General features: G+C 50.0%; 2 non-coding genes across 2 annotated transcripts; both read right to left on the bottom strand.

Moving 5' to 3' along the window:
- Positions 1–1,804: 1,804 nt before the first annotated feature.
- TRNAP-AGG (transfer RNA proline (anticodon AGG)) lies at positions 1,805–1,876 on the bottom strand. The gene has a single exon. It is a non-coding gene; the product is annotated as a tRNA-Pro (tRNA).
- A 9,425-nt stretch (positions 1,877–11,301) lies between these two features.
- On the bottom strand, positions 11,302–11,373 carry TRNAP-UGG (transfer RNA proline (anticodon UGG)). Its single transcript has one exon. It is a non-coding gene; the product is annotated as a tRNA-Pro (tRNA).
- Between the last annotated feature and the right edge of the window lie 11,249 nt (positions 11,374–22,622).

The following is a 22,622-nucleotide window of genomic DNA, read 5'->3' as shown; positions in this document are numbered from 1 at the left end:
GTCATCTCTCACCCTAATCTTGCCACCCTCAACACCATTGTGAATGAGGAGCTGATTAAAATATCGACTTCGATGACAGCCAATAAACTTACGCTTAACACTGACAAAACCTACTATATTATGTTTGGTAGCAGAGCAGGAGATGCACAAATTAACATTAAGATTGACAACACTCTAATTACCAGAAATAATGGGGGCAAATTCCTAGGCTTATACCTTGACAACAACCTGAATTTCAGCACCCACATCCAGCATATAACCAAAAAAGTATCCAAAACGGTTGGGATCCTCTCCAAGATACGATACTACGTGCCGCAAAATGCCCTTCTCACACTGTACCACTCGCTTATTTATCCATACCTCACCTATGCTATTTGTGCTTGGGGATCAACTGCAGCAACACACCTAAAGCCAATAATAACCCAACAAAAAGCTGCAGTAAGAATAATCACTAAATCCCATCCCTGGCAACACCCCCCCCCACTCTTCATAGACCTAAACTTACTCCCAGTTCAGTACATCCACACTTACTACTGTGCAATCTACATCTACAGGGCCTTAAACTCTAATATCAACCTTGACCTAAAACGCTTTCTTGATAGTTGTGACAGAACCCACAGGCATAACACCAGACACAAACATCTCTACGACATTCCCCGTGTCCGACTAAACCTTTACAAAAATTCAATGTATGTCAAAGGCCCTAAAATCTGGAATACCCTACCTGAGAACTCTAGAACTGCAGACACATTCATCACCTTCAAAACTATCATTAGAAAACATCTTATCTCAACTAACTACACGAATACCACCTGGTGGTTCACACTTACACTCACTCACTCATTTGACCATAAACAGAAATATTAATCTCAATCTTAAAATAATGAATCCTGTGATACTCCAATACTGAAACTATGTACTGTGCCAAAACAAAAGCATTCACATTGCTAAACTCACAAACTAGTATTTAGTCACTTAGCCATAATACCAACTTGCCTCATAATTTGTAATATTTTACAATTAAGAATAAAACTAAGTCTGCCCGAAATGCCTAGCCATGCTAAGCGTTCTAGTGGTACACTCTGTAATCACAATCTTACTACATGTAAACCACACAATAACCAAATTTCTGTAAACTCAGCATTGTAATCCTTATAGAGAATAAACTTTGAATTTGAATACTTCCCGCCTCTGATGTGTGTTTGTTATACTTTCCGTCGCTGATGTGTGTTTCTGTCATACTTCCCGTCTCTGATGTGTGTTTGTTATACTTCCCGTCGCTGATGTGTGTTTCTGTCATACTTCTCGTCTTGCTCATGTAAAAGTCTCTTGGAATTAAACTCAAGACCTCTCTCGAGTAGACTGAAAAATTACAAAGTTCAAGAGGCCTCTCTCATGTTTCGTATCAATGGCTACACTTTCATCCTCACACGTACAGTTTCTTCTTTAAATAATGATTTAGGACTGTTCGATAGTTGACTCTGAGCCTGTCATACTCTCAGCAAGAATAACACACACCTGCTGACTAACAGCTTGGTCGTACATAACTTTTTAACTACGCAGAGTATGTTTCACTGGTTTGGAAGAACCTGAAAGTTTCTCTAAGCAAAGAGATCTGGCGGCTTGGCTCGGACTTAAATTTGGAAAAAATCCCTGATCTAGGACTGGGCCACGGGGGACTATTACCCAGTTAATTGTGTACAGGAAAAGGTAACTCCAAGGAGGAATGACACTCCTACACCACCACTCCGCTCATTTACGATATTTGGTCATCCAGGTAGTTCTGTTTTTTAAAAGTTGAGGAGGGCCTGTCCGGGAGTTGAACCCGGGACCTCTCGCACCCTAAGCGAGAATCATACCACTAGACCAACAGGCCACACTTACAAAATCTCTGGTTGTGAATGATTTGTAAAACACACGTATTAGGATAAGATAGTTTAGGTAAGACTTGTGGGGTGAGCGGGAAGATGGGACAAGCGAAGAATAGTGTTGGAAAGGAGCTTCTTCAATCGTAGAGATAGTGCCAGGGCTAAACCCAGCAGCTGAGGACGCTTGGGGTGGACTGGAGAAACAGAAGGAGCAGGCTGCGCTTGCATAAGTCTTGTGTTAGTTGAATTCTTGAGTAGCTGGCAGCAGGCTTGGTCGTAGGAGAGGACGGCCGAAGGCAGCTCATTTGAAGGTGTTATTTGGAGAGATAATTAACATGGTAGGTTTGTAGAGAAGCCATTTTCAAATTTATGGTATATACGTGTATATATATATATATATATATATATATATATATATATATATATATATATATATATATATATATATATATATATATATATATATATAATTTATATATATATATATATATATATAAGTAAATTTACCATCTAAAATTACGTACACCAGTAAAAGTTTCTCCACTTTCTGGAAGACAATTCCGGGGTCACTGCCCCCGCGGCCCGGTCAAAGCCCAAGCTTCCGGGCTATAATGAAAATGACTACCTACTTACCGGTAGGTATTCCTCCATAGGGACGACACCACTGAACATGTAGTCTTCTGTTTCTGACGAATAAATTAACACATACGAAGGGACTTGTGTAGTGAGCGACAATGATGACTCCCGGGTCTGCATTCCCGCAAGTTTTTTCCGGGCTCTGTTCCCTCTGATTTATAACACTTCATCTGACCAGGTGTTTTCTGTTTCTTTTACTAATTTTAGTTCAGTAAATTCTCATTTTATCGTACAAACTCCTGCTCATACAATTTTGTTTTTCCTCCTTTCACTTCTGCTCGCCGTCATATTATCTCATGTCAACACTGATCCAGATACATGCCTGACAATCCCTATGCCACTTCTACTTGATCCTTTTTGTAGCTGGAAATGCGACCGAGCTGGGAGTCGTAAATAACTATTTCCTCGCCAGCAAATGTTGTCTTTCCACTTAGAGGGCAACCTAGGTTAGCACATCAATCCAAGAAATGCTTGCTTCTGGTTCTGGTTCCGTGGTTTCATCCTTGCCCACAGCTGTGTGGCTCAGTTCTAGAAGCAAAGCCATTTCAAGGTAAGGCTCCAGACAGTGCACCTGCAGCACTTGGAGGGTCCTCTAAGCCTTCCAGTTATCCAAGAATTCCAGTAGTCTGCCCGAGTTGCCACCCTATCAGATAAGGTTCCCCTCAGCACGAAGGATGTAAAACCGTTTAGACGAGCTAACTCACTAAATAGAATACCTGCTTTACTGCGGACGAACTACTGTAGTTTACAAACAAACTGAACTTTTGACTCAAACGTTGTGGTGGATGGTTGCGCCGGAGTCTGTTACATATCGTTTAACTGTTTTCTCATAGTCTGTATGTTCAAAATTTTTTAGATAAGTGTTTGTCTAGCTCATCCTGAATATAGATACAAGTAAGAAAACGGGGAGCCAAGTCGAGGATGATTATAATGGCAGGAGTCACAAAGCTGTGATGTTAATCATGATTATGACATCAATAATATTGAGACTAAGGCTAAAGGTCCAGTCATGGATTTGCTGGAACCAAGACACTGGCTACTGACTTGACTCCGTCATACAAAATAAGAATCCCACTCCTAGACCAGCAGACTGCTGGTGTTATTGTGTTTTATGTTTTCTTATATTCCATCATGAAAGGTTTATTAAGGGAAAAGAAATCAGTACCTGTCTGAAAGTTGAACCCGGAACCAGTCGCAATTTAAGCGAAAATCGTGTCATTAGACTAACATGACACACATACGAATGATCTAGTTGTTTATCCAGAATTATTTCATAGGAGAAAAGCGTGAAGGTTTCAACTATAAAATAGATCTGGCTCTATCAAGGATATGACTCCGGGACCTCATGTACCGAAGGCAGGAAACCTGCCCCCTAGCCTAGATCTAGATGAACAGGCTGTTGTGATACTGTGGTTATGTTGGATTATCTTTCATAATTATAAGGAAGGGTTCTTACTGAAAGTGTAGATTTTAAAAAATAAATAAACCAAATAAGCCATTAAATATTATCTTTCCCTCCCCAGGCAACAAATTTGACGTGGTAGGTGTAGGCTTGTGGCAAGGGCAACCTTCGGAATCCCTGGGTTCCCTAGTGGGATGTAGGATGTGTCCCTTGGATACGAGGTACCAGCACCTGGCGTCTTCGATATTTTGTGAAGGAGGCACCTCTATGACTAAGTAAAGACTTCACATGACCTTACAGAACTCTAGAGCTGCCCTTCATAGTCTGAAGAAATAGCACCTGAAGAAATAGCACACTGGTCATCGAAAGTTTCTAATTCATTAATATACTGACCATTCATTGTTATAACAATGCAAAGGTTCCCAGGTAAGATTTCAAAGCACCATAAAAAACCTACCACCTGCTACACCTTAGGGATTGTCATATTTTCTTCTAGACATACCAAGAAGGTTATATAAAAGTCCGAAGTGGACAGAGCCCTGTCGAACAGCAGCCTCTCAAGTTCCCAAGTAAACGTTCAGATGAATCTATTACTATTACAGCTTGAACTCGAGAGTTAAGGGACTTCACCTGATGAAAACTGAACATCAGTTACTCTGGGCATTTTTTTTTTTTTAACAAACTTGGCACTAACGTTGGATCGTAGTGATTTAATTAAAAAGTCATTTGCCATTTTTCCCCCGTTTGTGAAGAGTATTTTAATATAATGTAGTACATTTTGGGTTAAAATGTAGATTTTAGAATATTTGCATCAGTGAAGTTTTGGTGAGATATTAATATTTTTTATTTATTTAAAATCGTTTGTGTCACAAACTTCATCAAGACATTATACCAACGGCCGGTTAGTCTGGTGTTATGATTCCTGCTGTGGTTGCTCCCCTCAAGGAAGGTTCCTTGATGTTGGTGAGGGGCTCTTGATTTAGGAAACTGGATCTGTGCTCCAGTTCCCCGAATTAAGCCTGAATGCCTTCCACATCCCCCCCCCCAGGCGCTGTATAATCCTCCGGGTTTAGCGCTTCCCCTTGATTATAATAATAATAATGCTGTGGTTGCTGGAGGTCCCGGGTTCAAATCCTGGACAGAACCACGTAATACTCTAATAACTCTAATAGAAACTTTCACCTCACATGTTATATATATATATATATATATATATATATATATATATATATATATATATATATATATATATATATATATATATATATATATATAAATGCTCGCTGAAATGCTGTAAACAGTTTTTATGAGGATCGTGAGGCTCAAGTTAGGGTGCGTAGAAGAGAGGGAGACTACTTCCCAGTAAAAGTAGGTCTTAGACAGGGATGTGTAATGTCACCATGGTTGTTTAATATATTTATATATCGGGTTGTAAAAGAAGTATATGCTAAGGTGTTGGGGGGAGGGGTGGGATTAAGTTATGGGGAATCAAGTACAAAATGGGAGTTGACAGTTACTTTTTGCTGATGATACTGTGCTTATGGGAGATTCTAAAAAAAGAAGTTGCGAAGGTTAGTGGATGAGTATGGGAGAGTGTGTAAAGGTAGAAAGTTGAAAGTGAACATAGATAAGAGTAAGGTGATGAGGGTATCAAACGATTTAGATAAAGAAAAAATGGATATCACATTGGAGAGAGGGAGTATGGAAGTAAATGTTTTCAGATATTTGGGAGTTGACGTGTCGGCGGATGGGTTTATGAAGGATGAAGTTAATCATAGAATTGAAGGAAAAGAGGTGAGTGGTGCGTTGAGGTATATGTGAAGACTAAAAACGTTATCCATGGAGGCAAAGAAGGGAATGTATGAAAGTATAGTAGTACCAACACTCTTATATGGGTGTGAAGCTTGGGTTGTAAATGCTGCAGCGAGGAGGCGGCTGGAGGCAGTGGAGACGTCCTGTGTAAGGGGAATGTGTGGTGTAAATATTATGCACTGAATTCGGGGTGTGGAAATTAGAAGGTGTGGAGTTAATAAAAGTATTAGTCAGAGAGCTGAAGAGGGATTGTTGAGGTGGTTTGGTCATTTAGAGAGAAGGGATCAAAGTAGAATGACTTGGAGAGCGTATAAATCTGTAGGGGAAGGAAGGCGGGGTAGGGGTCGTCCTCGACAAAGTTGGATGGAGGGGGGTAGAAGAGGTTTCGTGGGCGAGGGGCTTGGACTTCCAGCAAGCGTGCGTGAGCATGTTAGGAGTGAATGAAGACAAATGGTTTTTGGGACTTGACGAGCTGTTGGAGTATGAGCAGGGTAATATTTAGTGAAAGGATTCAGGGAAACCGGTTATTTTTATATAGCCGGACTTGAGTACTGGAAATGTGATGTACAATACCGGCACTTTAAAGGAGGGGTTTGGGATATTGGCAGTTTGGAGGGATATGTTGTGTATCTTTATATATGCTTCTAACTGTTGTATCTGCAAAGGCAGTGATTATGTATGAGTGAGGTTAAAGTGTTGAATGATGTTGAAAGTATTTTCTTTTTTTGGATTTTCTTTTTGAGTCATTCTGCCTCGGTGGGAGACGGCCGACTTGTTGAAAAAAAATTATATATATATATGTCGTGCCGAATAGGCAGAACTTGCGATCTTGGCTTAAATAGCAACGTTCATCTTGCCATATAGGACAAGTGAAAATTTGTGTATGCAATAATTTCGCCAAAATCATTCTGAACCTAACGAAAAAAACATATTTCACTGTTTGTTTCGTATTAAATTACTGTAAATTTTTTTTTTTTATCACACTGGCCGATTCCCACCAAGGCAGGGTGGCCCGAAAAAGAAAAACTTTCACCATCATTCACTCTATCACTGTCTTGCCAGAAGGGTGCTTTACACTACAGTTTTTAAACTGCAACATTAACACCCCTCCTTCAGAGTGCAGGCACTGTACTTCCCATCTCCAGGACTCAAGTCCGGCCTGCCGGTTTCCCTGAACCCCTTCATAAATGTTACTTTGCTCACACTCCAACAGCACGTCAAGTATTAAAAACCATTTGTCTCCATTCACTCCTATCAAACACGCTCACGCATGCCTGCTGGAAGTCCAAGCCCCTCGCACACAAAACCTCCTTTACCCCCTCCCTCCAACCTTTCCTAGGCCGACCCCTACCCCGCCTTCCTTCCACTACAGACTGATACACTCTTGAAGTCATTCTGTTTCGCTCCATTCTCTCTACATGTCCGAACCACCTCAACAACCCTTCCTCAGCCCTCTGGACAACAGTTTTGGTAATCTCGCACCTCCTCCTAACTTCCAAACTACGAATTCTCTGCATTATATTCACACCACACATTGCCCTCAGACATGACATCTCCACTGCCTCCAGCCTTCTCCTCGCTGCAACATTCATCACCCACGCTTCACACCCATATAAGAGCGTTGGTAAAACTATACTCTCATACATTCCCCTCTTTGCCTCCAAGGACAAAGTTCTTTGTCTCCACAGACTCCTAAGTGCACCACTCACTCTTTTTCCCTCATCAATTCTATGATTCACCTCATCTTTCATAGACCCATCCGCTGACACGTCCACTCCCAAATATCTGAATACGTTCACCTCCTCCATACTCTCTCCCTCCAATCTGATATTCAATCTTTCATCACCTAATCTTTTTGTTATCCTCATAACCTTACTCTTTCCTGTATTCACCTTTAATTTTCTTCTTTTGCACACCCTACCAAATTCATCCACCAATCTCTGCAACTTCTCTTCAGAATCTCCCAAGAGCACAGTGTCATCAGCAAAGAGCAGCTGTGACAACTCCCACTTTGTGTGTGATTCTTTATCTTTTAACTCCACGCCTCTTGCCAAGACCCTCGCATTTACTTCTCTTACAACCCCATCTATAAATATATTAAACCACGGTGACATCACACATCCTTGTCTAAGGCCTACTTTTACTGGGAAAAAATTTCCCTCTTTCCTACATACTCTAACTTGAGCCTCACTATCCTCGTAAAAACTCTTCACTGCTTTCAGTAACCTACCTCCTACACCATACACTTGCAACATCTGCCACATTGCCCCCCTATCCACCCTGTCATACGCCTTTTCCAAATCCATAAATGCCACAAAGACCTCTTTAGCCTTATCTAAATACTGTCCACTTATATGTTTCACTGTAAACACCTGGTCCACACACCCCCTACCTTTCCTGAAGCCTCCTTGTTCATCTGCTATCCTATTCTCCGTCTTACTCTTAATTCTTTCAATTATAACTCTACCATACACTTTACCAGGTATACTCAACAGACTTATCCCCCTATATATATTTAGTTGGGTTAGGCTAAAATAAATTGTTGTTATAATAAGGTTAGGTAAGTTTTCTAAGATTCTTTTGGTGCAAAATTAAAAGTTTTTACATTAACAGTAATGAAAAAAATATATCTTTAAACGTATAAGAGAAAATTTTAGAAAGGACTTAATTTTAAATGAGTTCTTGCTAATTGACCAGTTTTACATATTCGGCACGACACACACACACACACACACACACACACACACACACACACACACACACACACACACACACACACACACACATATATGGCCTGTTATATGATATGATAGAATACTAGCGTGTTTCGGTCGCTAGGCGATGCAAGGTATGCCTAGTATCACATAACACTTGCACTTTGTGCTTCAACTCTGGTAAAACGCCTGACAGATATATCTGAAAATACTCTAGTGGCAGAGGAGATTCAGCTCACCTCCCTTTAGAGGTCCAGGAACCCAAGGTCACCCCTTAAAGAGGCTCAGGAGCCTGAGATCAACACTGACAGATAGGTCTGATACAGACTCACTGTGTGACCTCTATAATCTAGTCTTTTTTTGCGCTACAGCTTACAGGATAAAATATGAGTGCACAGAAACTAGCCGTTCAGGAAGTACAAGTCAACTAGGTATGGCGTGCAGCTGGCAACCTAGCTTACTCTTCGATCTTTGCTGTGGTGAGAGAAGGGGAAACTCTTTGCTCATCATGTAAGACGCCCTAAGTTATTTCGTGTTTGGAAGTGGATTGAGGTGTCGAAGTGTCATTGGTCAAAGATTGACTTATCTTCCTGCCCTCCTTGGACAGTGACTAAAATACTTCTTTGTAGGCAGTGGATGGGGCCTCGTAAGGGCTGAGCTTCGGTGATGACCTTGATTAATTTCTTGGAACAGGATTTGGTTCGTGCTTCAAGGATAAAGATCTTTGTTGACGGGTCAACGGGCGGAGGTTGCATTAGTTTTACTCTGATCGCCTGTTATTACTAATATTGTGCAATTTAAAAGCACCACAGTCGTTGCTGTTTTCATCTTGATTGTCTCCTTATCTCTGTTCACTGTCAGTTAACAATGTGCTCTGTAATGACTTAGTGTGCTTCAGTTTGTGGTTAAAAAAAAAAGCAGGAGTATTTGGCACGTTTTCACAAATGGCACAAGGATGTGAAGGTTTGTGACCGGCCATGTTTGTATCCCAGTAAATAAACTTGCAGATGCTGAGGTGAAAGCTGCTATTGCGAGCTTGCTTTATGAATGAGAAGATTTGGAACTGAAGACCTGCCTAACAAGGGCCAGTAGGCTTGATACAGTGTTCCTCAAGTCTTAACGCTCTTCTACTATTGGGCCTCGCCTCTTGTAACGTCATGACTCGCGAAATCGTAATGACACGATTGCAAACAAACCATACCACGGGTGGGGTTTGAACCTGCGGTCAGAGAGTCTCAAAACACCAGACCGTCGCGTTAGCCACTGGTCTGGAGTTTTGAGACTCTGACCACGGGTTCAATCCCCACCCGTGGTATGGTTTGTAACGTCATCTCCATTTTCCGCGTCTCACCTCTGGAACTATAAAAAGCTCCATTCTCATGCTTTAGTTTTAATCTCACCAACTTTAAGAAGGGATCAACGTTCTAATCGGTTTGCGGCAGACAATTATCGTTACCAAAACTATGCGATTTTCCCGGGTAGTTCTTGGTAACTCCCTGTCCCACAGATGGTACTGGGCAGCTAAACAGGAAGATGTAGTCATATAATCAATCATGAACAAGAATCCAGTCTACGGTTATTCATCGCCTGCTGCCGGGTTAACCATCATGTCAAATGTTGAGAAGGCCGACAAAAAGGAGTGCCATTACTTTCAGCAAACTCTCAGACGTCCTCTGTTACCTTACCTCCTGAAGTGTCAGGTATTCCTGCCTGTCTACACTCGACTCCTCCGACCACTCTAACCAGGAGAGGACCCAGAGACTACAGCAGAGACTTTTAGTATTTCAAGGGATGAATGTCCTGAGAACACTTGTGCCCTTGATCACGAAATACCCTCCACCTCACTAGCGTTGTGGTAGGCTCCAGATACAGGCATTAAGTATTAAGAACCATTATGCTCTTGAAAATATGTTGGACTCCCAAAAAATGTCCTGTTTGGAAGCCAATGATTTCACTTACTGGTGTGCGTGTTTCCAGCCCTGAGACACTCCGGATACACTCTTACAGAGACCCTGGAGCCTAGGCTGCACCAACTGCCTTTATTGACCTTCAGGAGACCGTGATGGGTGGTCAGGATATGATCCTGGCGAATATTACAAAAAAGCTTCAGCTTCACATTGTTCAAAACTATGAAACTGAACACATCTCCAGGCTGAGGGACTGACCACCTCAGATTACTAAAGAGGTGATGGACTGATTGCATCATCTTTACCTCTCCACTGTTTATATTGTCTCCACATTTGACACATTTGTATTCGACTGATGAAGCCTGCTGAATGGGTGAAACTTTTCGGAATACAGATACCTGTCTGTTACACTTGTCTTAACACCTGGGTATAGACATTTCGCCAGCCAGTGAGTATATCAATTCAATGCTGAGGTTACATGAAGGTGTTAAAACAGATGAGGTAATCATCCTTGAAAGTATTCACCACCGTGATCTTGGAATCTTCTCAGCCATTGTATAGTATCTATTCCGCTCTTCTGTAGTAATTAAGTGTTGTGGATGGCCAAGTTTTTGAAAGATTTTATTAATGCAGTTGTATTCCTAAACTGATTCAGGATGGATGTCTGACTCTGATGTGCAGAATGAAAACAAAAATTTACTCATTAATTTGGTGACTTGTTATTAAATTATACTTTTTTATGACTTGCGGTGCTGGGTTGGTACGTTCAGAAGATTATAACTATGGCAAAGCTGCCACACACTCATGGTTACTAAAAGAAAATAATAGATTATTTCATAATACTTGAAGAGAATTTCTCTCATTGGGTGGTAACCATATGTGAAAAATGTAATCTAGGTCCATGGACTCGTATACAGGAGAGGAAAAAGAGCAGTAAAGTAAATTTCCATTAAATAACAAGCGGGCCTGTCCGGGATTTGAACCCGGGACCTCCTACACCCAAAGCAGGAATCATACCACTAGACCAACAGGCCACTGACTTTTAGAGTTTGCTTTTATAAGTCTTCCTTCAGTACTAGCATGGACGGTTCCCAATCAAATATATACTTTATAAACATAAGGTAATTTAAAGCTCTCCCCACTTTCCTCCACAGGAAACAAATTTGTCGTGGAAGGAAAAGCTTCTGCTCTGATAATGCAGTACAATGCTGGCGTGTACACCTTTGTAATCTCTGAGGTGAGGAATTAAACTTAAGTGCAACACCTGAGTATCTTTATTACGAAACGTCTCTTCATCCAGCGGCTATATCAATGCAGTAGAGGTAATGTGAAGATGATGAAACTGGTAACAGGTAATCAGCCCCTTCAGACTTTCGGAAGTATACACACAAGACAGTTAAAGATGGAGGTAATCAGTGCCTCACCCTGGAAGCCGATGTTCAGAACCTTAGTCTTGATAAATACACGAGTCTGCAAGCGTAAGAGACTGATTAACTCATCTTCTACAGTCTCCAGTTTCAACATCTTCAAATTACCTCTGAACTGAGTTGCTGAAGTCACTGGCTGCCAAAACGTCTTCAAATAAAGATGCCCGGGTGTTCCATATATCTAACATCTTCTGTAACTCGCTCCCAGGGACCTCGCTCACTGGGAGCGAGGTATATATCCCTCCCACGGAGGACGCTTCGACCCCTTACCCCATGGTAAATAGTCGAAGTCGGACCGAAACATCGTCATAAGCTCTTCTCTATGTGCGAGTTATTTGTGTATTGTGTAGGTAGTGTCTCAGTGGTACTAGTTACATTTACTTAACATTAATTTATATTTGACGGGGAGCTGCCAAATCAAAATTCTCTCAAGATGGTCTGTCCCTCAAGGTTGAGGGACTGACCACCGACTAAGACCCTCAAGGTTGAGGGACTGACCACCGACTAAGACCCTCAAGGTTGAGGGACTGACCACCGACTAAGACCCTCAAGGTTGAGGGACTGACCACCGACTAAGACCCTCAAGGTTGAGGGACTGACCACCGACTAAGACCCTCAAGGTTGAGGGACTGACCACCGACTAAGACCCTCAAGGTTGAGGGACTGACCACCGACTAAGACCCTCAAGGTTGAGGGACTGACCACCGACTAAGACCCTCAAGGTTGAGGGACTGACCACCGACTAAGACCCTCAAGGTTAAGGGACTGACCACCGACTAAGACCCTCAAGGTTGAGGGACTGACCACCGACTAAGACCCTCAAGGTTGAGGGACTGACCACCGACTAAGTCCCTCAAGGATGAGGGACTGACCACCGACTAAGTCCCTCAAAGTTTAGGGACTGACCACGTACTAATACCCTCAAGCTTGAAAGACTGACCACCGACTAATACCCTCAAGCCTGAGGGACTGACCACTAAGACCCTCAGTCCTGAGGGACTAACCACTAAGACCCTCAAGCCAAAGGGACTGACCACCTACTAAGACCCTCAAGCCTGAGGGACTGACCACCGACTAATGCCCTCAAGCCTGAGGGACTGACCACCGACTAATGCCCTCAAGCCTGAGGGACTGACCACCGACTAATGCCCTCAAGCCTGAGGGACTGACCACCGACTAATACTCTCAAGCCTCAGGGACTGACCACCGACTAATATTCTCAAGCCTGAGGGACTGACCACCGACTAAGACCCTTCAAGCCTGAGGGTCTGACCACCGACTAAGACCCTCAAGCCTGAAAGACTGACCACCGACTAAGACCCTCAAGCCTGAGGGTCTGACCACGGACTAAGACTCTCAAGCCTGAGGGACTGACCACCGACTAAGACCCTCAAGCCTGAGGGACTGACCACCGACTAAGACCCTAAAGCCTGAGGGACTGACCACCGACTAAGACCCTCAAGCCTGAGGGACTGACCACCGACTAAGACCCTCAAGCCTGAGGGACTGACCACCGACTAAGACCCTCAAGCCTGAGGGACTGACCACCGACTAAGACCCTCAAGCCTGAGGGACTGACCACCCACTAAGACCCTCAAGCCTGAGGGACTGACCACCCACCAAGACCCTCAAGCCTGAGGGACTGACCACCCACTAAGACCCTCAAGCCTGAGGGACTGACCACCCACTAAGACCCTCAAGCCTGAGGGACTGACCACCCACTAAGACCCTCAAGCCTGAGGGACTGACCACCCACTAAGACCCTCAAGCCTGAGGGACTGACCACCCACTAAGACTCTCAAGCCGGAGGGACTGACCACCGACTAAGACCCTCAAGCCTGAGGGACTGACCACCGACTAAGACCCTCAAGCCTGAGGGACTGACCACCCACTAAGACCCTCAAGCCTGAGGGACTGACCACCCACTAAGACCCTCAAGCCTGAGGGACTGACCACCCACTAAGACCCTCAAGCCTGAGGGACTGACCACCCACTAAGACCCTCAAGCCTGAGGGACTGACCACCCACTAAGACCCTCAAGCCTGAGGAACTGACCACCCACTAAGACTCTCAAGCCTGAGGGACTGACCACCGACTAAGACCCTCAAGCCTGAGGGACTGACCACCCACTAAGACCCTCAAGCCTGAGGGACTGACCACCCACTAAGACCCTCAAGCCTGAGGGACTGACCACCCACTAAGACCCTCAAGCCTGAGGGACTGACCCCCCACTAAGACCCTCAAGCCTGAGGGACTGACCACCGACTAAGACCCTCAAGCCTGAGGGACTGACCACCCACTAAGACCCTCAAGCCTGAGGGACTGACCACCGACTAAGTCTGAGGAGCTGATCGCGTTAAAAATTTTTTACTGTTTCTGGTGTTATATTCACGTTTACTAGACTAAAGAAGCCTGAGTAATGAAGGTAAGTGTGTGTGTGTGTGCCTAGCTTCTGCAACACCTGGTGTGTGTGTGTGTGTGTGCCTAGCTTCTGCAACACCTGGTGTGTGTGGGGGGGTGCCTAGCTTCTGCAACACCTGGTGTGTGCGTGTGTGTGTGCCTAGCTTCTGCAACACCTGGTGTGTGTGGGGGGGTGCCTAGCTCCTGCAACACCTGGTGTGTGTGTGGGGGTGCCTAGCTTCTGCAACACCTGATGTGTGTGTGTGTGTGTGTGTGTGTGCCTAGCTTCTGCAACACTTGGTGTGTGTGTGTGTGTGTGTGCCTAGCTTCTGCAACACCTGGTGTGTGTGTGGGGGTGCCTAGCTTCTGCAACACTTGGTGTGTGTGTGTGTGTGCCTAGCTTCTGCAACACCTGGTGTGTGTGTGTGTGTGTGTGTGTGTGTGCCTAGCTTCTGCAACACCTGGTGTGTGTGGGGGGGGGTGCCTAGCTCCTGCAACACCTGGTGTGTGTGGGGGGGTGCCTAGCTCCTGCAACACCTGGTGTGTGTGGGGGGGTGCCTAGCTCCTGCAACACCTGGTGTGTGTGGGGGGATGCCTAGCTCCTGCAACACCTGGTGTGTGTGGGGGGGGGTGCCTAGCTCCTGCAACACCTGGTGTGTGTGTGGGGGGTGCCTAGCTCCTGCAACACCTGGTGTGTGTGCGGGGTGCCTAGCTCCTGCAACACCTGGTGTGTGTGGGGGGATGCCTAGCTCCTGCAACACCTGGTGTGTGTGTGGGGGTGCCTAGCTCCTGCAACACCTGGTGTGTGTGTGGGGGGTGCCTAGCTCCTGCAACACCTGGTGTGTGTGGGGGGTGCCTAGCTCCTGCAACACCTGGTGTGTGTGTGGGGGTGCCTAGCTCCTGCAACACCTGGTGTGTGTGTGGGAGTGCCTAGCTCCTGCAACACCTGGTGTGTGTGTGTGTGGGGGTGCCTAGCTCCTGCAACACCTGGTGTGTGTGTGTGGGGGTGCCTAGCTCCTGCAACACCTGGTGTGTGTGTGTGTGGGGGTGCCTAGCTCCTGCAACACCTGGTGTGTGTGTGGGGGTGCCTAGCTCCTGCAACACCTGGTGTGTGTGTGTGGGAGTGCCTAGCTCCTGCAACACCTGGTGTGTGGGGGGTGCCTAGCTCCTGCAACACCTGATGTGTGTAGGGGGTGCCTAGCTCCTGCAACACCTGGTGTGTGGGGGGTGCCTAGCTCCTGCAACACCTGGTGTGTGTGTGGGGGGGGTGCCTAGCTCCTGCAACACCTGGTGTGTGTGGGGGGTGCCTAGCTCCTGCAACACCTGGTGTGTGTGGGGGTTCCTAGCTCCTGCAACACCTGGTGTGTGTGGGGGTGCCTAGCTCCTGCAACACCTGGTGTGTGTGTGGGGGTGCCTACCTCCTGCAACACCTGGTGTGTGTGTGTGTGCGCGCGCCTAGCTCCTGCAACACCTGGTGTGTGTGTGGGGGTGCCTAGCTCCTGTAACACCTGGTGTGTGTGTGTGTGTGTGTGGGGGGGGTGCCTAGCTCCTGCAACACCTGGTGTGTGTGTGTGTGTGTGTGTGCGGGTGCCTAGCTCCTGCAACACCTGGTGTGTGTGTGGGGGTGCCTAGCTCCTGCAACACCTGGTGTGTGTGTGGGGGTGCCTAGCTCCTGCAACACCTGGTGTGTGGGGGGGTGCCTAGCTCCTGCAACACCTGGTGTGTGGGGGGGTGCCTAGCTCCTGCAACACCTGGTGTGTGGGGGCTGCCTAGCTCCTGCAACACCTGGTGTGTGTGTGGGGGTGCCTAGCTCCTGCAACACCTGGTGTGTGTGTGTGTGGAGGGTGCCTAGCTTCTGCAACACCTGGTGTGTGTGGGGGGTGCCTAGCTCCTGCAACACCTGGTGTGTGTGGGGGTTCTTAGCTCCTGCAACACCTGGTGTGTGTGGGGGTTCTTAGCTCCTGCAACACCTGGTGTGTGTGGGGGTGCCTAGCTCCTGCAACACCTGGTGTGTGTATGGGGATGTCTACCTCCTGCAACACCTGGTGTGTGTGTGTGGGGGTGCCTAGCTCCTGCAACACCTGGTGTGTGTGTGTGGGGGTGCCTAGCTCCTGTAACACCTGGTGTGTGTGTGGGGGCGCCTAGCTCCTGCAACACCTGGTGTGTGTGTGGGGGGGGTGCCTAGCTCCTGCAACACCTGGTGTGTGTGTGGGGGTGCCTAGCTCCTGCAACACCTGGTGTGTGTGTGTGGGGGTGCCTAGCTCCTGTAACACCTGGTGTGTGTGTGGGGGTGCCTAGCTCCTGCAACACCTGGTGTGTGTGTGTGTGGGGGGGGGGTGCCTAGCTCCTGCAACACCTGGTGTGTGTGTGTGGGGGTGCCTAGCTCCTGCAACACCTGGTGTGTGTGTGGGGGGGGTTCCTAGCTCCTGCAACACCTGGTGTGTGTGTGTGTGTGGGGGTGCCTAGCTCCTGCAACACCTGGTGTGTGTGTGGGGGTGCCTAGCTCCTGTAACACCTGGTGTGTGTGTGGGTGCCTAGCTCCTGCATAACCTGGTGTGTGTGTGGGGGTGCCTAGCTCCTGCAACACCTGGTGTGTGTGTGGGGGTGCCTAGCTCCTGCAACACCTGGTGTGTGTGTGTGCGTGGGAGTGCCTAGCTCCTGCAACACCTGGTGTGTGTGTGTGGGGGTGCCTAGCTCCTGCAACACCTGGTGTGTGTGTGGGGGTGCCTAGCTCCTGTAACACCTGGTGTGTGTGTGGGTGCCTAGTTCCTGCATAACCTGGTGTGTGTGTGGGGGTGCCTAGCTCCTGCAACACCTGGTGTGTGTGTGGGGGTGCCTAGCTCCTGCAACACCTGGTGTGTGTGTGGGGGTGCCTAGCTCCTGCAACACCTGGTGTGTGTGTGGGTGCCTAGCTCCTGCAACACCTGGTGTGTGTGTGTGCGCCTAGCTCCTGCAACACCTGGTGTGTGTGGGGGGTGCCTAGCTCCTGCAACACCTGGTGTGTGTGGGGGTGCCTAGCTCCTGCAACACCTCGTGTGAGTGTTGGTGCCTAGCTCCTGCAACACCTGGTGTGTGTGTAGGGGGTGCCTAGCTCCTGCAACACCTGGTGTGTGTGGGGGTGCCTAGCTCCTGCAACACCTGGTGTGTGTGTGTGTGAGGGGGGTGCCTAGCTCCTGCAACACCTGGTGTGTGTGTGGGGTGTGCCTAGCTCCTGCAACACCTGGTGTGTGTGTGGGGGTGCCTAGCTCCAGCAACACCTGGTGTGTGTGTGGAGGTGCCTAGCTCCTGCAACACTTGGTGTGTGTGTGGGGGGTGCCTAGCTCCTGCAACACCTGGTGTGTGTGTGGGGGGTGCCTAGCTCCTGCAACACCTGGTGTGTGTGGGGGGGTGCCTAGCTCCTGCAACACCTGGTGTGTGTGTGGGGGTGCCTAGCTCCTGCAACACCTGGTGTGTGTGTGGGGGTGCCTAGCTCCTGCAACACCTGGTGTGTGTGTGGGGGTGCCTAGCTCCTGCAACACCTGGTGTGCGTGTGGGGGTGCCTAGCTCCTGCAACACCTGGTGTGTGTGTGTGGGGGGGTGCCTAGCTCCTGCAACACCTGGTGTGTGTGTGGGGGTGCCTAGCTCCTGCAACACCTGGTATGTGTGTGGGTGCCTAGCTCCTGCAACACCTGGTGTGTGTGTGGGGGTGCCTAGCTCCTGCAACACCTGGTGTGTGTGTGTGTGTGTGTGTGGGGGGGGGGTGCCTAGCTCCTGCAACACTTGGTGTGTGTGTGTGTGGGGGTGCCTAGCTCCTGCAACACCTGGTGTGTGTGTGTGGGGGTGCCTAGCTCCTGCAACACCTGGTGTGTGTGTGTGTGGGGGTGCCTAGCTCCTGCAACACCTGGTGTGTGTGTGGGGGTGCCTAGCTCCTGCAACACCTGGTGTGTGTGGGTGCCTAGCTCCTGCAACACCTGGTGTGTGGGGGGGTGCCTAGCTCCTGCAACACCTGGTGTGTGTGTGGGGGGTGCCTAGCTCCTGCAACACCTGGTGTGTCTGTGGGGGGTGCCTAGCTCCTGCAACACCTGGTGTGTGTGTGGGGGGTGCCTAGCTCCTGCAACACCTGGTGTGTGTGTGGGGGTGCCTAGCTCCTGCAACACCTGGTGTGTGTGTGGGGGTGCCTAGCTCCTGCAACACCTGGTGTGTGTGTGGGGGGTGCCTAGCTCCTGCAACACCTGGTGTGTGTGTGGGGGTGCCTAGCTCCTGCAACACCTGGTGTGTGTGTGGGGGTGCCTAGCTCCTGCAACACCTGGTGTGTGTGTGGGGGTGCCTAGCTCCTGCAACACCTGGTGTGTGTGTGTGCGGGTGCCTAGCTCCTGCAACACCTGGTGTGTGTGTGGGGGTGCCTAGCTCCTGCAACACCTGGTGTGTGTGTGGGGGTGCCTAACTCCTGCAACACCTGGTGTGTGTGTGGGGGTGCCTAGCTCCTGCAACACCTGGTGTGTGTGTGGGGGTGCCTAGCTCCTGCAACACCTGGTGTGTGTGTGGGGGTGCCTAGCTCCTGCAACACCTGGTGTGTGTGTGGGGGTGCCTAGCTCCTGCAACACCTGGTGTGTGTGGGGGTGCCTAGCTCCTGCAACACCTGGTGTGTGTGTGTGGGGGCCTAGCTCCTGCAACACCTGGTGTGTGTGTGTGTGTGGGGGGTGCCTAGCTCCTGCAACACCTGGTGTGAGTGTGTGTGGGGGGGTGCCTAGCTCCTGCAACACCTGGTGTGTGTGTGTGGGGGGGTGCCTAGCTCCTGCAACACCTGGTGTGTGTGTGTGGGGGTGCCTAGCTCCTGCAACACCTGGTGTGTGTGTGTGTGTGGGGGTGCCTAGCTCCTGCAACACCTGGTGTGTGTGTGTGTGGGGGGGTGCCTAGCTCCTGCAACACCTGGTGTGTGTGTGTGGGGGTGCCTAGCTCCTGCAACACCTGGTGTGTGTGGGGGGGTGCCTAGCTCCTGCAACACCTGGTGTGTGTGTGGGGGGGGTGCCTAGCTCCTGCAACACCTGGTGTGTGTGGGGGTGCCTAGCTCCTGCAACACCAGGTGTGTGTGGGGGTGCCTAGTTTCTGCAACACCTGGTGTGTGTGGGGGGTGCCTAGCTCCTGCAACACCTGGTGTGCGTGGGGGTGCCTAGCTCCTGCAACACCTGGTGTGTGTGTGTGGGGTGCCTAGCTCCTGCAACACCTGGTGTGTGTAGGGGTTCCTAGCTCCTGCAACACCTGGTGTGTGTGTGGGGGTGCCTATCTCCTGCAACACCTGGTGTGTATGGGGGGTGCCTAGCTCCTGCAACACCTTGTGTGTGTGTGGGGTGCCTAGCTCCTGCAACACCTGGTGTGTGTGTGGGGGTGCCTAGCTCCTGCAACAGCTGGTGTGTGTGTTGGGGTGCCTAGCTCCTGCAACACCTGGTGTGTGTGTGGGGGTGCCTAGCTCCTGCAACACCTGGTGTGTGTGTGGGTGCCTAGCTCCTGCAACACCTGGTGTGTGTGTGTGGGGGGGTGCCTAGCTCCTGCAACACCTGGTGTGTGTGTGTGGGGGTGCCTAGCTCCTGCAACACCTGGTGTGTGTGTGTGTGTGGGGGTGCCTAGCTCCTGCAACACCTGGTGTGTGTGTGTGTGGGGGGGTGCCTAGCTCCTGCAACACCTGGTGTGTGTGTGTGGGGGTGCCTAGCTCCTGCAACACCTGGTGTGTGTGGGGGGGTGCCTAGCTCCTGCAACACCTGGTGTGTGTGTGGGGGGGGGTGCCTAGCTCCTGCAACACCTGGTGTGTGTGGGGGTGCCTAGCTCCTGCAACACCAGGTGTGTGTGGGGGTGCCTAGTTTCTGCAACACCTGGTGTGTGTGGGGGGTGCCTAGCTCCTGCAACACCTGGTGTGCGTGGGGGTGCCTAGCTCCTGCAACACCTGGTGTGTGTGTGTGGGGTGCCTAGCTCCTGCAACACCTGGTGTGTGTAGGGGTTCCTAGCTCCTGCAACACCTGGTGTGTGTGTGGGGGTGCCTATCTCCTGCAACACCTGGTGTGTATGGGGGGTGCCTAGCTCCTGCAACACCTTGTGTGTGTGTGGGGTGCCTAGCTCCTGCAACACCTGGTGTGTGTGTGGGGGTGCCTAGCTCCTGCAACAGCTGGTGTGTGTGTTGGGGTGCCTAGCTCCTGCAACACCTGGTGTGTGTGTGGGGGTGCCTAGCTCCTGCAACACCTGGTGTGTGTGGGGGTGCCTAGCTCCTGCAACACCTGGTGTGTGTGCGGGGTGCCTAGCTCCTGCAACATCTGGTGTGTGGGGGGGTGCCTAGCTTCTGCAACACCTGGTGTGTGTGTGTGTGTGTGTGTGTGTGGGTGCCTAGCTCCTGCAACACCTGGTGTGTGTGGGGGTGCCTAGCTCCTGCAACACCTGGAGTGTGTGGGGGTGCCTAGCTCCTGCAATACCTGGTGTGTGTGTGTGTGTGTGGAGGTGCCCAGCTCCTGCAACACCTGGTGTGTGTGGGGGTGCCTAGCTCCTGCAACACCTGGTGTGTGTGCGGGGTGCCTAGCTCTTGCAACACCTGATGTGCGTGGTGGTGCCTAGCTTCTGCAACACCTGGTGTGTGTGGGGGTGCCTAACTCCTGCAACACCTGGTGTGTGTGGGGGTGCCTAGCTCCTGCAACACCTGGTGTGTGTGGGGGTGCCTAGCTCCTGCAACACCTGATGTGTGTGGGGGTGCCTAGCTCCTGCAACACCTGGTGTATATGGGGGTGCCTAGCTCCTGCAACACCTGGTGTGTGTGTGTGGGGGTGCCTAGCTCCTGCAACACCTGGTGTGTGTGTGTGGGGGTGCCTAGCTCCTGCAACATCTGGTGTGTGTGTGGGGGGGTGCCTAGCTCCTGCAACACCTGGTGTGTGTGTGTGGGGGGGTGCCTAGCTCCTGCAACACCTGGTGTGTGTGTGGGTGCATAGCTCCTGCAACACCTGGTGTGTGTTTGGGTGCCTAGCTCCTGCAACACCTGGTGTGTGTGTGTGGGTGCCTAGCTCCTGCAACACCTGTTGTGTGTGAGGGTGCCTAACTCCTGCAACACCTGGTGTGTGGGGGTGCCTAGCTCCTGCAACACCTGGTGTGTGGGGGTGCCTAGCTCCTGCAACACCTGGTGTGTGGGGGGTGCCTAGCTCCTGCAACACCTGTTGTGTGTGGGGGTGCCTAGCTCCTGCAACACCTGGTGTGTGTGGGGGTGCCTAACTCCTGCAACACCTGGTGTGTGTGGGGGTTCCTAGCTCCTGCAACACCTGGTGTGTGTTGGGGGTGCCTAGCTTCTGCAACACCTTGTGTGTGTGGGGATGTGCTTAGCTCCTGCAACACCTGGTGTGTGGGGGGGGTGCCTAGCTCCTGCAATACCTGGTGTGCGTGGGGTTGCCTAGCTCCTGCAACACCTGGTGTGTGTGGGGGGGTGCCTAGCTCCTGCAACACCTGGTGTGTGTGGGGGTGCCTAACTCCTTCAACACCTGGTGTGTGGGGGGTTGCCTAGCTCCTGCAACACCTGGTGTGTGTTGGGGGTGCCTAGCTCCTGCAACACCTGGTGTGTGGGGGGGGTGCCTGGCTCCTGCAACACCTGGTGTGTGGGGGGTTGCCTAGCTCCTGCAACACCTGGTGTGTGGGGGTGGGTGCCTAGCTCCTGCAACACCTGGTGTGTGTGGGGGGTGCCTAGCTCCTGCAACACCTGGTGTGCGTGGGGGTGCCTAGCTCCTGCAACACCTGGTGTGTGTGGAGGTGCCTAGCTCCTGCAACACCTGGTTTGTGTGTGTGGGGGTGCCTCGCTCCTGCAACACCTGGTGTGTGTGTGGGGGTGCCTCGCTCCTGCAACACCTGGTGTGTGTGTGGGTGCCTAGCTCCTGCAACACCTGGTGTGTGTGGGAGGTGCCTAGCTCCTGCAACATCTGGTGTGTGTGGGGGTGCCTAGCTCCTGTAACACCTGGTGTGCGTGGGGGTGTGCCTAGCTCCTGCAACACCTGGTGTGCGTAGGGGGGTGCCTAGCTCCTGCAACACCTGGTGTACGTGGGGGGGTGCCTAGCTCCTGCAACACCTGGTGTGCGTGGGGGGGTGCCTAGCTCCTGCAACACCTGGTGTGCGTGGGTGGTGCCTAGCTGCTGCAACACCTGGTGTGCGTGGGGGGGTGCCTAGCTTGTGCAACACCTGGTGTGCGTGGGGGGTGCCTAGCTCCTGCAACACCTGGTGTGCTTGGGGTGTGCCTAGCTCCTGCAACACACCTGCTGTGTGTGGGGGTGCCTAGCTCCTGCAACACACCTGGTGTGTGTTGAAGATTGAGACACTTATGCAGCATATGGGAATCTTTATTCAGGAAACGTTTCGCCACACAGTGGCTTCATCAGTCCAATACAAAGAGGAAGGCATAAGGAGAGGAGGAGAATGAGGTAATCAGTCCCTCAACCTGGAGTCGATGTGTTCAGTCCATGGAC

Source organism: Cherax quadricarinatus, chromosome 5, assembly GCF_038502225.1.
Source record: "Cherax quadricarinatus isolate ZL_2023a chromosome 5, ASM3850222v1, whole genome shotgun sequence".
NCBI lineage: Eukaryota > Metazoa > Arthropoda > Malacostraca > Decapoda > Parastacidae > Cherax > Cherax quadricarinatus.
This window is presented reverse-complemented; position numbering and strand designations above follow the sequence as displayed.